The sequence below is a fragment of the Coenobita brevimanus genome, chromosome 33 (assembly GCF_032717465.1).
Source record: "Coenobita brevimanus isolate Jiangsu-jjx chromosome 33, ASM3271746v2, whole genome shotgun sequence".
NCBI classification, from domain to species: domain Eukaryota; kingdom Metazoa; phylum Arthropoda; class Malacostraca; order Decapoda; family Coenobitidae; genus Coenobita; species Coenobita brevimanus.
In genome coordinates this window covers 22,543,989-22,556,790 of record NC_136986.1, presented here as the reverse complement: position 1 = coordinate 22,556,790, position 12,802 = coordinate 22,543,989, and positions in this window count along the sequence as shown.

The window sequence follows — 12,802 nt, the reverse complement described above, 5'->3', positions numbered from 1 at the left end:
TAGAATCTGTAGAGGCACATAGTTGGGAAGACTGAACACCAGTAACAGAGTGAGCAGTTGGTACAGAAGTAGCAGCAGGTATGGGAATAGCAGCCAATACAGGGGTATCAGCCGGTACAGGAGTAGCAGCAGGAGTAGCAGCTAGTACAGGAGCAGCAGCCAGATGAGGTGCAGACTGCAGAAGTACATGAGTATCTAGGAGAACATGAGGAGGAGTAGTAGGGCATCTGGCATCAGGCAAGGGATGAGGAGAAAGGTCAGTGAGAGGAGCAGCAGCCTCATGACAGCACGCAGGAGGCTTTGATATAGAAAGAATAGAAGCAAAGGACACATCAGGGCAGATATACATGGACATGACACGGTTCTGAGCTTCCGTAAAACTCAGCCTCTCAGAGGCTTTGAGAGACAAAATTTCATGTTCCATTTTGTAATGATTACAAGATTTAGAAGAAGCTGCATGCCTACCACCACAATTAACACAAGATACAGAACCATGGCATTCCACACCCTCATGAACATCTAAACCACATGACGTGCAGACTGCTCGATGGCCAAGGGCAAGGCACCTACAAGTTCAGCCAATGTGACTGAAATGCTGACAGTGGAAACATCAATGAGGCATAGGGACATAGGAACTTACCTTGTACTGGTACCATACAGCGTTAAGAACAGCAAGGAGGCTCAATGAATCAAATGTCACAATCAAGGATGGTCACCACTTATCCTCTTAATCCTCTCAACCTTCATTATATTCTGGGCAGACAATTCTTCAACAAGGCGTGTCTCATTGTAAATCAGTAGTTCCTTAGCATAGACAATGTCACGAGAATTATTCAATGAAGGATGGGGGAAGCATATAACTGACTGACCAGAAAGCAATGAGAAAGAGAGAACAGTCGCACTCTGAGAAGGGTCAGACACCTCTACCAACAAGCTGCCATCAGCCTGTGGAATCACATTAGGGGCTGCACCAAAAGCAGTGTCCAGTTCTCGAAGGGTTTCAAAGATGTCACATTTCTGGAGGTCTACCCCACCAGGGTCACAAATGACTAAGAACTTGGTAAGTGGCACAGGACAAAACAACTTCATTCCAGCACCCCCCACCAACCACGGAGCCAAACAAGGGGAGGCCATATGTCAGGGACAGGACCACTGACGACCCCATGGGTAGCAGAGTATACACAGGTAACCACTGGGGGACCCGGACAAGGGTGACTCCAGGACGATAAGAGCCACCAGGTCCCCCAGTGCCCACTTGACCTTAGCCTATGCATGGCCAGCCAATTGACCATGTCGGGCCCAACCAGGCCGCCCGTCTAGCCAGAGGTGTATTGCTAGCTGCAGGGATCGCTCAACCCCCAGGACTCCCATCTCCCAGCACTATGGGACGCCACGCATGGCAAACACGTTGAGAGGCAATACTCCTGTCCTAGATGGCAATTGGGCAGGGACTAACATCATCAACAGGCCTCCTCCACCAATGATGTAGGGGGTGCTTGGTCCACGAGGCCAACAGATGCCACCTACTCAGGAGGCTTGCCTCCAGAGTAGGTGGCACTACCAGCCACGCTTCAAGCCCCACCGCCGCGTCAAGGTGACCCCCACAGTGGGGCACCAAGCGTCGATGAGAAACATTAGTGATCATCTGCCTTTTTATGCCTATGGAGAAATCTCTGACCGAGATTCCCCAAACTTGGATACTCGACCAGCAAGTGACAAACAGTAAGGGGAACAAGGCAATCATCACAGTACAGTTGAGTCCCACCACCCATCAGGAACCCAAGCATAAGCTTGGAGTGCTCAATGCAAAGCCTGGCAAGAGCCACCTCCAACCGCTGAGGCATGGAGGGGAGAACCCTCAGCACAACCACTCTTTGAAAAACTTTTAGCTAATTATGAGCAACACCATCCCACTGTCTGTTCCCAACATGCATGAATTGTGTACCACAGGTAAAATGTTACAATGGAAATGGAAACCGGGTAGTTGGTAGGGGGTCGTTGAGAAGATGCAACTATAGTTATAGTATCTGCCCTCTCATTGCCCACCACACCAATATGCACAGGTACCCAACAGAAATCCACACAGTGGCCACGACAGCCAAGAAGAAAAAGCTACTCTAAAACTGATAAAAGCAGTGGATAGGATGCATTACAAGACTCCAGTGCAGACAGAGCACTGCTTGAGTCACAAAAAAACACAAAAGCAGATTGTGAGAGAGTAAAAATGATGTGGAGAGCATATGAAATCGAAGTCACTTCTGCCATATATACTGAAGCAATACCAGGAAGGTTATTTCCTCTACTAAAGGATGGGAAGACAACACCAATGCATCCATCAGTATAGACAGGGAGAAAGCCCTCATAAGTTGAGGAATGTTCTAGAAAGAGGGGTGCACCTGAGAGGGAAGTGAGCCTTTTTACTAACAACGGACCTACAAAATGTCATGTGAGGGAGTGGCCAAAGAATCACCCTCGGGATCCGATGTGGACAAACTGCCAGTCCTGGAACAGAGTGGACTAACATAGGAGACAGGACCCTGTAGTCAAAGGGCTTTGGGAAACTAGGACTGCTGTCATAAACGCACGATCAGGAATCTTGTGAGGCAATGCTTTAAGAAATTGAGCCCGGAATGCCGTGAAGACGATACTAACAATTCACCATCAGTGAATGGCAATGTAAATCCAAAGTGAGGTCACCAGCATCCACTAACAAACTTGAAATCAGGGATGACCTGAATGCTCCAGTTGCCAGAGGTACCCCAGCATGATGCACAAATTTTAACAACCAGATACGGGCGTTTCTGCAGAGGAGATCTCAGACCTATATTCAAGTTTAGGAAGGATAAGAGACCTGTGGAAGAGGAGGAGGGTCTGACGGTTAGCAACCCATGAGGTGTGAGCCAAAACCCTCAAAAGACTCAAATCTTTAATACAAGCCACCTTAACATAATGAACATAAGGAATCCAAGTTAGCCATCTATCCAACTTAAGACCCAGAAACCACGTCCTGTCCACACAGGATATTGTGCGACCATAAAGATACATATAAGGGATTGGGTGCACCCCCAAAGATGACAAAAATGCATAGCCATAGTCTTTGTTAACCCGTGCCGTCCCGAGGACGTACTTCCACGTCCTCACGTTTTGTCACAGCTAATCCCGAGGACGTACTTCAACGTCCTGCAATTGCAAGGTTCATAATTTCCACAATTTTCAATTTTCGCGAGTCATTTTTGGTACGTATACACGGGACACCTGCCTCAACAAGATGCCAGGCAGAGACAATGCCTTACCCAGCATGACCTCCTCCCCCCCCCTGCATGCCCTTTTCTCAGCAATTCACCTGTTATCAGTGACCTGGCCAGTATAGCCATGTCATGCCACTGTACGAAATTCAGGGCCAGAGTGATTCCCCAATCAATGCCAATGTGGAGGACAAACTTTACATAGCATTAGAGGAAGAAACAGTTAGAAATGATGATCAGGTAATGTGGCAAAAAAAGGTCAGGTATTAGCGAGTGAAACAATGCTTATAATGCCTATATTACTGCTTGAAAACCAATATACTTTTGTACTACATATAAATTCGTAACAGTAAATAAATAAATACCGTGTATGAGTGGTGTGAAATAGTTATCCTCCCATAGAACTCGTTTTCTTTGGCGCCAGCCTGATAGAAAACCCAGTAAAGTAAGGAGGCTCTCCTACCTGTAATGAGTATTTTAAACCTCAGGTGAGCGATTTCTCTATGAATTTTCGATGTTTCTCACCAAAAGCGAAAGTTTTAGCAAAAAAAAAAAAGGTCAAAAATTGCCCGGGATTGGGGGGTACCAGTGGTCAAAAAGTGGCCGGGACTGGGCGGGTTAAAGAAGAACAGAAGCCATTGGACTCAGTCCACTTAGAAAATCTATTAATAGCCAGCTGCAACTTCCTCTCTATCTGAGACATTCTATATGCTGTGCAGGAAATTGAGAGGTCATCTGCATATAGCGAGCCTCACACATCACCAGGAAGTACACCGAGTACACTGTTGATGGCCACAACAAAGAAAGTAATACTAAGGATTCTACCCTGTGGTATCCCATCTTCAAGTGCATGGGCATTAGAAGGCACTCCTCCCACTCGGACCCTTACGAAATGGTTAGATAAAAACTGCTGAATAAAATAATGGCAAGCTCCCATGAAGACCAAACTCACGAAGGGAAATAAAATGCCATGATGCCAGGCAGTGTCATATGCTTTCTCCAGACTAAAGAAGACTGTGACATGGTGTTGGTTAATGGAAAAAGCCTCACACGTAGAAGATTCAAAGGACAGTAGCGCATCAGAGTAGATCAGAGTTTTACGAAAGTCACCTGTCTCTCCAAAAACCACACAAGCCTAACATTGACCATCTTCTCCAGAACCTTACAAGAAATCAGAGAAATGGGTCATAATTCGTCGCCTGCAGGTGGCCTTTACCTGGCTTAGGGATGGGGATATCTAATGAAGCACCCCAACAAGCCAGAAACTCACGAGAACACCACATCTTATTAAATAATGACAGCACATGACAGCCTCGAACCAGGACTGACCAAAAGGTGATGACAGAGGACTGAACAAAGGACATGGTATGAATAGCTATATGGAATGTAATGGGTGCAAATGATGAGATGAAAGAAAGAGAGCTTGTCAACGTGCTCGAGGGTGCGAAGGTGCATGTATGTGGATTAACTGAAACTAAATGGGGAGGTGAAAGTGTGAGAGAATGGGAATATGGACGGGGTATATGCACAAGAGTAGGTGAGAATGGGAGGGAGTGTTTTTTATTGTGAGTAGCAGATGGAAGGAGAATATAAGAGTATGGATCAGTTGGCTTGAGGATTGTGTGCATAAGATTGAAAGTCGGACTACAAATGTGGGCGATTGTGTGCGTGTACTGTATGTGCCAATGCAACATCGTGCATGCAGAGTGAGAGAAGAGTTCTAGACAAATGTGGAGGTGTCCATGGAAAAGTTTGAAAGGAATGAAAGAGTGTTTCTGACTGGAGATATGAATAGAAAAGGAGGGAATGTGAAGATGGATGCAGTATTTGGTGAGTGGGGTGTGCCTGCAGAGATGGATGAGAATGGCAGTGCTTTAGTAGACATTTGTGCCAAGAAGGGGTTGGTGATAGTCAATAACCTCTGCAGGCACAAAATGATCCATAGGTATAAATGGCAAGTGATGAGAAGGGTGGGTGGTGAACTGAATGAAAGGAAGGCAATGATTGATTATGTGTGTGTGAACGACAGAATGAGAAGGTGTGTAATTGATGCAAGAGTATATACAGGTTGATGGAGTGGACTTTCCAACAACCATTTGGTGGTACCCCCTGGGGGGTTTTCAAGAATACTCCCACAGTATCCGTGCTTCTCGTAAAAGGCGAATAAAAGGGTTGGTGGAGGGTTAGTGCCCGTCCCCAGAAAACAACTAACTAAAAAAACAAACAAGAAGCCTCGGACAAGGACTGACCAAACGATGACGATCCAGGACCGGACAAAGGACTTGGTAATGGCAACATGGAATGTAAGAGAAGCGAATGATGAGGTGAAAGAGAGAGAGAGAGATTGTCCAGGTGCTTGAGGGTGCGAAAGTGGATGTATGTGAAATAACTGAAACAAAATGGAGAGAGAAAGTGTGAGAGAATGGGAGTATGGATGGTGTATATGTGCAGGAGTAGGTGATAATGAGAGGGCAAAGGAAGGAGTATGTATATTTGTGAGTAAAAGATGGAAGAAGAGCATAAGACAGTATGGATCACTTGGGTCAAGGATTGTGTGGGTAAGGTTGAAAGTTGGAATACAAATGTGGGCGATTGTGTGTGTGTGTGCGCCAACGCAAGATCATGCTAGCAGAGTGAGAGAAGAGTTCTGGACAAATGTGGAAGTGTGCATGGAAAAGTTTGGAAGGAATGAGAGAGTGTTTTTGATCGGTGATATGAATGGTAAAGTAGGGAATGTGAAGGTGGATGGAATAGTTGGTGAGTGAGGTGTGCCTGCTGAGATAGGTGAGAATGGCAGTGCGTTAGTGGACATTTGTGCTGGGAGGGGGTTGGTGATAGCCAATACCCTCTTCAGGCATAAAATGATCCACAGGTATACATGGCGAGTGATGAGAAGGGTGGGTGGTGAATGAATGAAAGGAAGGCAATGATTGATTATGTGTGTGTGGATGAAAGGATGCAAAGATGTGTAATGGATGCAAGAGCTTATAGAGGTTGGGGGAGTGGACTTTCTGACCACTACTTGGTGGTGGCCAGAATTAGGATCCAAGTAAGATGGAGAAATAGAAGAAGGGAAAGGCGAGAGGAAAGAGTAGTTGCAAGGAGAGTGGAAAGGTTACAAGAGGATGAGAAAAAGGCAGAGTATAAGAGAGAAGTGGAGGAACGATTGGGCAAGTATGAATCGGAGCAGATGAGGGACGTGGAAGGTGTGTACAGGATATTTACAAAAGAAATATGTGGAGCATGTGATTTAGTGTGTGGGAGGAATAGAAGACGGAAGAGAGTGCAAGGAACAGCGTGGTGGACTGAAGTGGTGAGACAGGCTGTGTCACAAAAGAAGAAAGCATACAATGATTGGATGAGAAATAGGGGCGTCAAAGAAGTTGAGAGGCGGAAGAGAGAGTTATATGTAGAAAGAAAGAAAGAGGTGAAAAGATTAGTGAGAGACAGTAAGAAGAGAGTGGATGAGGGATTTGGAAGGAATTTGAGTGTATAGGGGAGGGACTGTAAAAAAATGTTCTGGAAAGAGGTGAAGAGAGTAATACAGGGTGGAAGTGAGGTTAGCAGGGGAGTGAAAGATAAAAATGGTAGATTACTAGTGGAGAAGGGAGAAAAAGTGAGCAGATGGAGAGAACACTTTAAGGAATTGTTGAACATAGAGGATGGAAGTAATGCGAGTATAAGTGGCTGGGGAATGGCTGGGAGAAGGAGGGAGGTGAGAACACAGGAAGAAATCTGTAGGATAGAAGTGGTGGAAGCAATGAAGAAAGTTAAATTGGGGAAAGCCCCAGGAATTGATGGAGTGTGTGGTGAAATGCTGAAGCATGGGGGAGAGATAGTAGTAGAATGGATGTGGAAGATATGTAGATTGGCCTGGGAGGAAGGTAGAGTGCCGGAGGATTGGAAGTCAGGTATAATTATTCCCTTGTACAAAGGAAAAGGGGAAAAAGAAGTGTGTGGTAATCATAGGGGCATTTGTCTTCTTAGTATAATAGGAAAAGTGTATGGTAGGATACTTATTGACAGAGTTAGAGAAAGAACAGAGGAATTAGTTGAAGTTCAGGGAGGCCTTAGGAAGGGAAGAGGTTGTGTAGATCAGATATTCATTCTTAGATCGTTAGTGGAAAAGTTTCTAGAGAAGGGAAAGTAGTTGTATGTGGCTTTCATGGATTTGGAGAAAGCATATGCCAGGGTGGATAGACAAGGATTGTGGAAAGTATTAAGAATATATGGAGTAGATGGGAAGTTGTTGAATGCTGTGAAGAGTATGTATGATGGTGCTAAGGCTGCAGTGCATGTGGATGGTGAACTAAGTGAATTTTTCTCTTTGAAGGTTGGGTTGAAACAGGGATGTGTCATGTCTCCATGGTTGTTCAATCTGTACATGGATGGGGTAATAAAAGAGGTTCAAGGTAGGGTAGTGGATGTTGGAGTGGCCCTGGTGAGAGAGGATAGTGTTTGGAAACTCCCTGTACTGTTGTTTGCAGATGATACTGTGTTGTTGAGTGAAGACGAAGGGGAGCTGCAAGGCTTGGTGGATGAGTTTGGGAGAGGTTGTAAGAAACGGAATCTAAAGGTGAATGTAGGGAAGAGTAAAGTGATGGTCTTTGAGAGAGGTGAAGTCAGTGAATGTACAGCGAGGTTGGATGGTGAGGAGTTGGAAAATGTGAGTACGTTTAAGTACTTGGGTAGTGTGATGAGTAAGGATGGAGGTTTGGAGGGTGAAGTGCTTGAAAGGGTACAGCAGGGAAGAAAGGTTGCTGGTTCTTTGAAAGCAGTGATAAACAGGGAAGTGAGCATGGAAGTGAAAAAGTTACTACATGACAGTATTGTGATACCAACTCTAACGTATGGAAGTGAAGCTTGGACGTTGTTGGAAGGACACAAGTCAAGAGTGAGAGCAGTGGAAACGAGTTATTTAAGAGGAGACTGTGGAGTCACATGGAGAGACAGGCTGACGAATGAGGATATAAAGAAGCATTGTGGTGTGGATGTGGATTTGATAGGAAGCGTTAGGATGAACACACTGAGGTGGTTTGGCCATGTGGAGAGGATGGAGGGTGAAAGTCTGACGAAGAGAGTGTATGTGAGTGAGGTGGATGGGGGAAGAGGGAGAGGGAGCCCAAGGATGAGATGAAGGGTTGGGGTGGAGAGATTTATGAGAGAGGGGTGTGAGAGTTGGGAGCAGGGCAGTGAAATGGCAGGGGACAGGGCGACGTGGAGGCGATTTGTTTGTGGCCACCCCAAACGGGATTGAGGCGTCTGGCAATAGATAGAGATAGATAGCAAGAATGAACGAAAAAAAAATGTAAGAATTAATTCCACTTATAGTCTGTTCATCACATAGGGTAATCTTTTCGATGCCTTGGATGTTTTCTAGTACTAAATCTTGTTCCGTTTATGCTTCCTACTATAGTCTCGTCAACCATTGATTCTACATACTGTCCACTGTTTTTCTCTGGCAGAAACAAAGTCGAATCCAGGGTTTTTCACGGGAAAAAGACCAGTTACTCTACTCTGTCCACTTTAACTTGGTCTAATAGTATCACCTCTCCATCTTGAATGCTAAGCTGTAACTAGATATCAGAAATATGATAGGCTGGTAGTCAGGAAGTGTCATAAAAGGGTTGTATAACTAAAAAAAATTTATTCTGCCATTAAGCTGTGTGAAATAAGATGCAAAAGGAAAAAAATCTGTGACAAGTTAAACTGAAGGAAATAAAGTGAGAATACAGACTGCACAAGTAATATCATTGTGCATTGTTCTCTTCAGTCTAACAAAGCTTTGAACTACCACTCAGCAGTGGACAGCAGGCTTTTATTCAGTGCAGAGCTCTGACTATGATTTCCTTGTACTTGTGGGGAAAATAAGGAAGTTGGCTGACACTATTGATCAAAGGTGCCACCTAAATTTTACAGCGTCTTTTTCTTTTCTTTTTTTTTCGCGAAAGAAGGAGGGATTCGTACAACCGCTGGATGATTTTATTCAACTTTGGAGATTTTTTAAGTATATGGGTGAATATAGCCTTCAACAAATCCTTTACAACGAAAAGTCTTTCCAAAACTCATTTTAAATTCTTTGGTTTCTCTCATGTTTAAGATTTCAGATGTTATGGTTCTGAAGGTCCTAAGATCTCGTCTGTGACTACGTATACGTCGTTGTTAAAGCTGTTTGAATAACACACAGGCGCATAAGAGGGTGTCCCATGCAAAATTAGTAGAGTCTACCTAGTCTCATAAGGCAATGGCGACTCAACACAAATGAGAGTACACTTAAATTACAAAGAAGAATACGGATTCCTAAATAATAAGAGAGATTTACACATGTCTATGGCCGAGGTGTACGTGTGCACGTGCCAATTGTCCAAGTTCCCCCAAGCTAAGTGTGGGGACAATTAAAAATATTCTGTGAAAGGAGGGTAGGTATTTCGGCAGATTTTCTGGGGATAGGCATCTCATGCATCATGCATTTTTCAAGGCATTTTTTCCATTGTTTGTGATGGAATACCTGGGCACAAGATCAATATCACGAGAAACTCTCCCAGCACTGGACTGACATCCCTTCTTGTGACAAGAACAAACATGACGGAATGGTATTCTCTTGAAGTCGGAAGTCGGTAAATTATACGTGTGGCAAGCTCTGACCGTTCTGATGCCACATATTAAAAAATGATCCCAAAGAGGACTATTGGATTATGGACGACCTCACAGCCACACCTGTGTGGGAGGTATATGGCACATCACAGAGTACTTTGCCATACTACGGTTCCTGCACTTTTCCCCCAGCGTGAGACCCTTACCCAATGACAGGGTATGGAATATTCACCCAAATCTGACCATGGTAAAAGGATGTTTCTTTTTTTGACTTTCCAAAAACAGTTGGCGGACGAGTCGCATGTATTGTTCTGGGGTTGACTGGCATTTATCCAGTACACATCGCCCAGATGTCATCGCTTATGCATCACAGTTTTATGGCTTGTGACCCCAAGAGTTGAAATATGCTGGACTTTATAGTTGTCACCCACCTAGCGAGACGATAATGTAACTGCCTGTGAGTGTGTGTGTGTGTGTGTGTGTGTGTGTGTGTGTGTGTGTGTGTGTGACCCAAATGTCTCAAATTTAAGTGGGCAAATTGTACCCAAACTTTGTGGTCAGTATCGTGCAATGTGTGGTTTGAACTGCTTACTTTTGGTGAAGCTGAATGATATGCCTTCGACTGCCAGGGGATTAGTATCCAGTTTTTGAAGATAAGAATGCGAAGAGAAAATAAAACACAGCAAATGAAATTCTGAAACATTGTTATGATTTTGTCACTTTTGGTATTGCTCGCCAAGCAAGGTGATAATATAATCACTGGCATCTGTAAATGTGTTTCTGTGTCTGGGTGTGTGTGTGTGTGTTACCATAATATCTCAAAAAACAAATAGGCAAATTGTATTCATGTTCTGCAAGTATTATTCCAGGATACGTGGCTTGAAACAAGTAGTTGTTGACTGACTTATGATGACAGTCCTCCAATTGAAAAGGATTTCTGACCTAGTTTTTCAATTATGGCGAGCGATACGCACTTGAGGGCAAATGCTTTGGCTGTCCATTATTCAGTGTCAGATATGGTTGTCTCAAGTGATGACTTCAACGCATCAACTACACCGACAGCTTCTTCTTGAACAGGGAACATGAACCAGTGGAACTCTTCAGCCCAGATAGAAGCACTACGTACCCTGTTTTCCCTACCAAGACCGAGAATGAAAATTTACCCACTGAAAAATGTGGTAGCATGTTGGTCACCCACCGGCATGACAAATGAGTAGTGCTGCAGGTGGTACAAGAAGGTGGTCTTACACCTTTCTGCTGTCACTGTTGTGAATACATTCATACTGTTCAGACAGATTATTGGTATAACTGCTGCACCAAGGAGACACAGTGCTGCAATAACAATGCCTCACAGGGTCACATAGGAAGACTACCTCTCGTGTCACCGCATGGTGAACCTAGGCTGGAATCATGCAATGTCTATCCTTCACTGTGCAAAATATAATTTTAGTGGTACTAACTCAAATTCTTTCTACTCCTTCTGGTGTTTGCCAAAAACCTTTCTAACAATATTACTTCATCATCCTTTCCTCCTCTTTTCCAGTCCAACGACTTTGTACCTGTTTCTTCTACTGATAAATCAGAACTCTTTGCTCAGACTTTTTCCTCCAATTCCACCTTAGACGATTCTGGTGCTGTTCCTCCATCACTTCCTCCCTCTGACTTCCTCATGGTTGATATTAAAATGTGTCCAGTTGATGTGTTTTCTACCATTACTGACGTGAACACTTACAAGGCATACGAGATTGATGGGGTCTCTTCAGTTGTCCTGAGGAACTGTGCTTCTATGCTTACCAGGGTTGGATCCAAGTACAGGCTACTGTACTTAACCCGCCCAATCCCGACGTTCTCTGAGCTTTGGTCTGCCCCAGTCCCAGCTTTTTGGGACCTTTTTTTTTTTTTTTTTGCTTAAACATTCGCTTTTGGTCAGAAACTAAGGAAAATTACAAAGAAAGGTGTCCCTTGGGTCCAGAAATGGCTTACCTGGAACACATAAGTTTGACAAGTACTGCCATGCTCTATGAGTAGTCTTTTCGCCGTACGTTTTTTATGGTGGCACGGGTACTCTGAACTGATGCAGCATACGTTTATTATCATGTATTCATATGTTGGAAATATGTATACCACAAGTATATTGGATTTTATACAGAAAAAAGCTGAGAAATAAGGTATGTACCATTGTGCGATCCTAGCGAAATCGGTCGATTATGTCACCGATGGTAGCAAACATCGTTATTTCATCAGCTATTGTATTTTTTCATGTTCCATATTACTTCCACAATTACATCATACCTTTTTCAACTTTACATAATTGTTTGTACATATTTTGAGGCATTATGACAAGAATTAGTATAAAAGTAGCGCTTACCAAGTGAGATCATTTTATGTCATGTTTTTTCAACTCAGATTCTATTTTTTCACCTTTTAGATTACTTATAATATATAACCCACTTACATGTTATACAATTAGTTTTATAGATGTACTTGCTGTACGAAAAGAAGCAGCATAAGAATAGCGCTTATTTACCAAGTGACAACTTGGTCTTTCATGCTTTTTTCAACTCAGATTCTATTTTTTCACCTTTTTGATTACTTATAACATAACATATTACCCATTTACATGTTAGACAATTGCTTTTACAGAAGTACATGCTTTATGAAAAGAATTAGCATAGAAGTAGCGCTAATTTACGTAGGTAAATCATGTCATTATTTTTTCACCTCTGAATTTATTTTCTTCCCCTTTATAGTACTTCTCACATTACATTCTGGCCTTTTCCATGTCAGACATTTGCTTTCACAGTAGTACACGATTTACAGTAAGCCTTATCCTAATATATATATATATATATATATATATAGAGAGAGAGAGAGAGAGAGAGAGAGAGAGAGAGTGAGGTGGGATGGTGGTACACTGGGAGACAGCTTATCCCATAATTGGTGGCTAAATTTAGAGCCCTTGG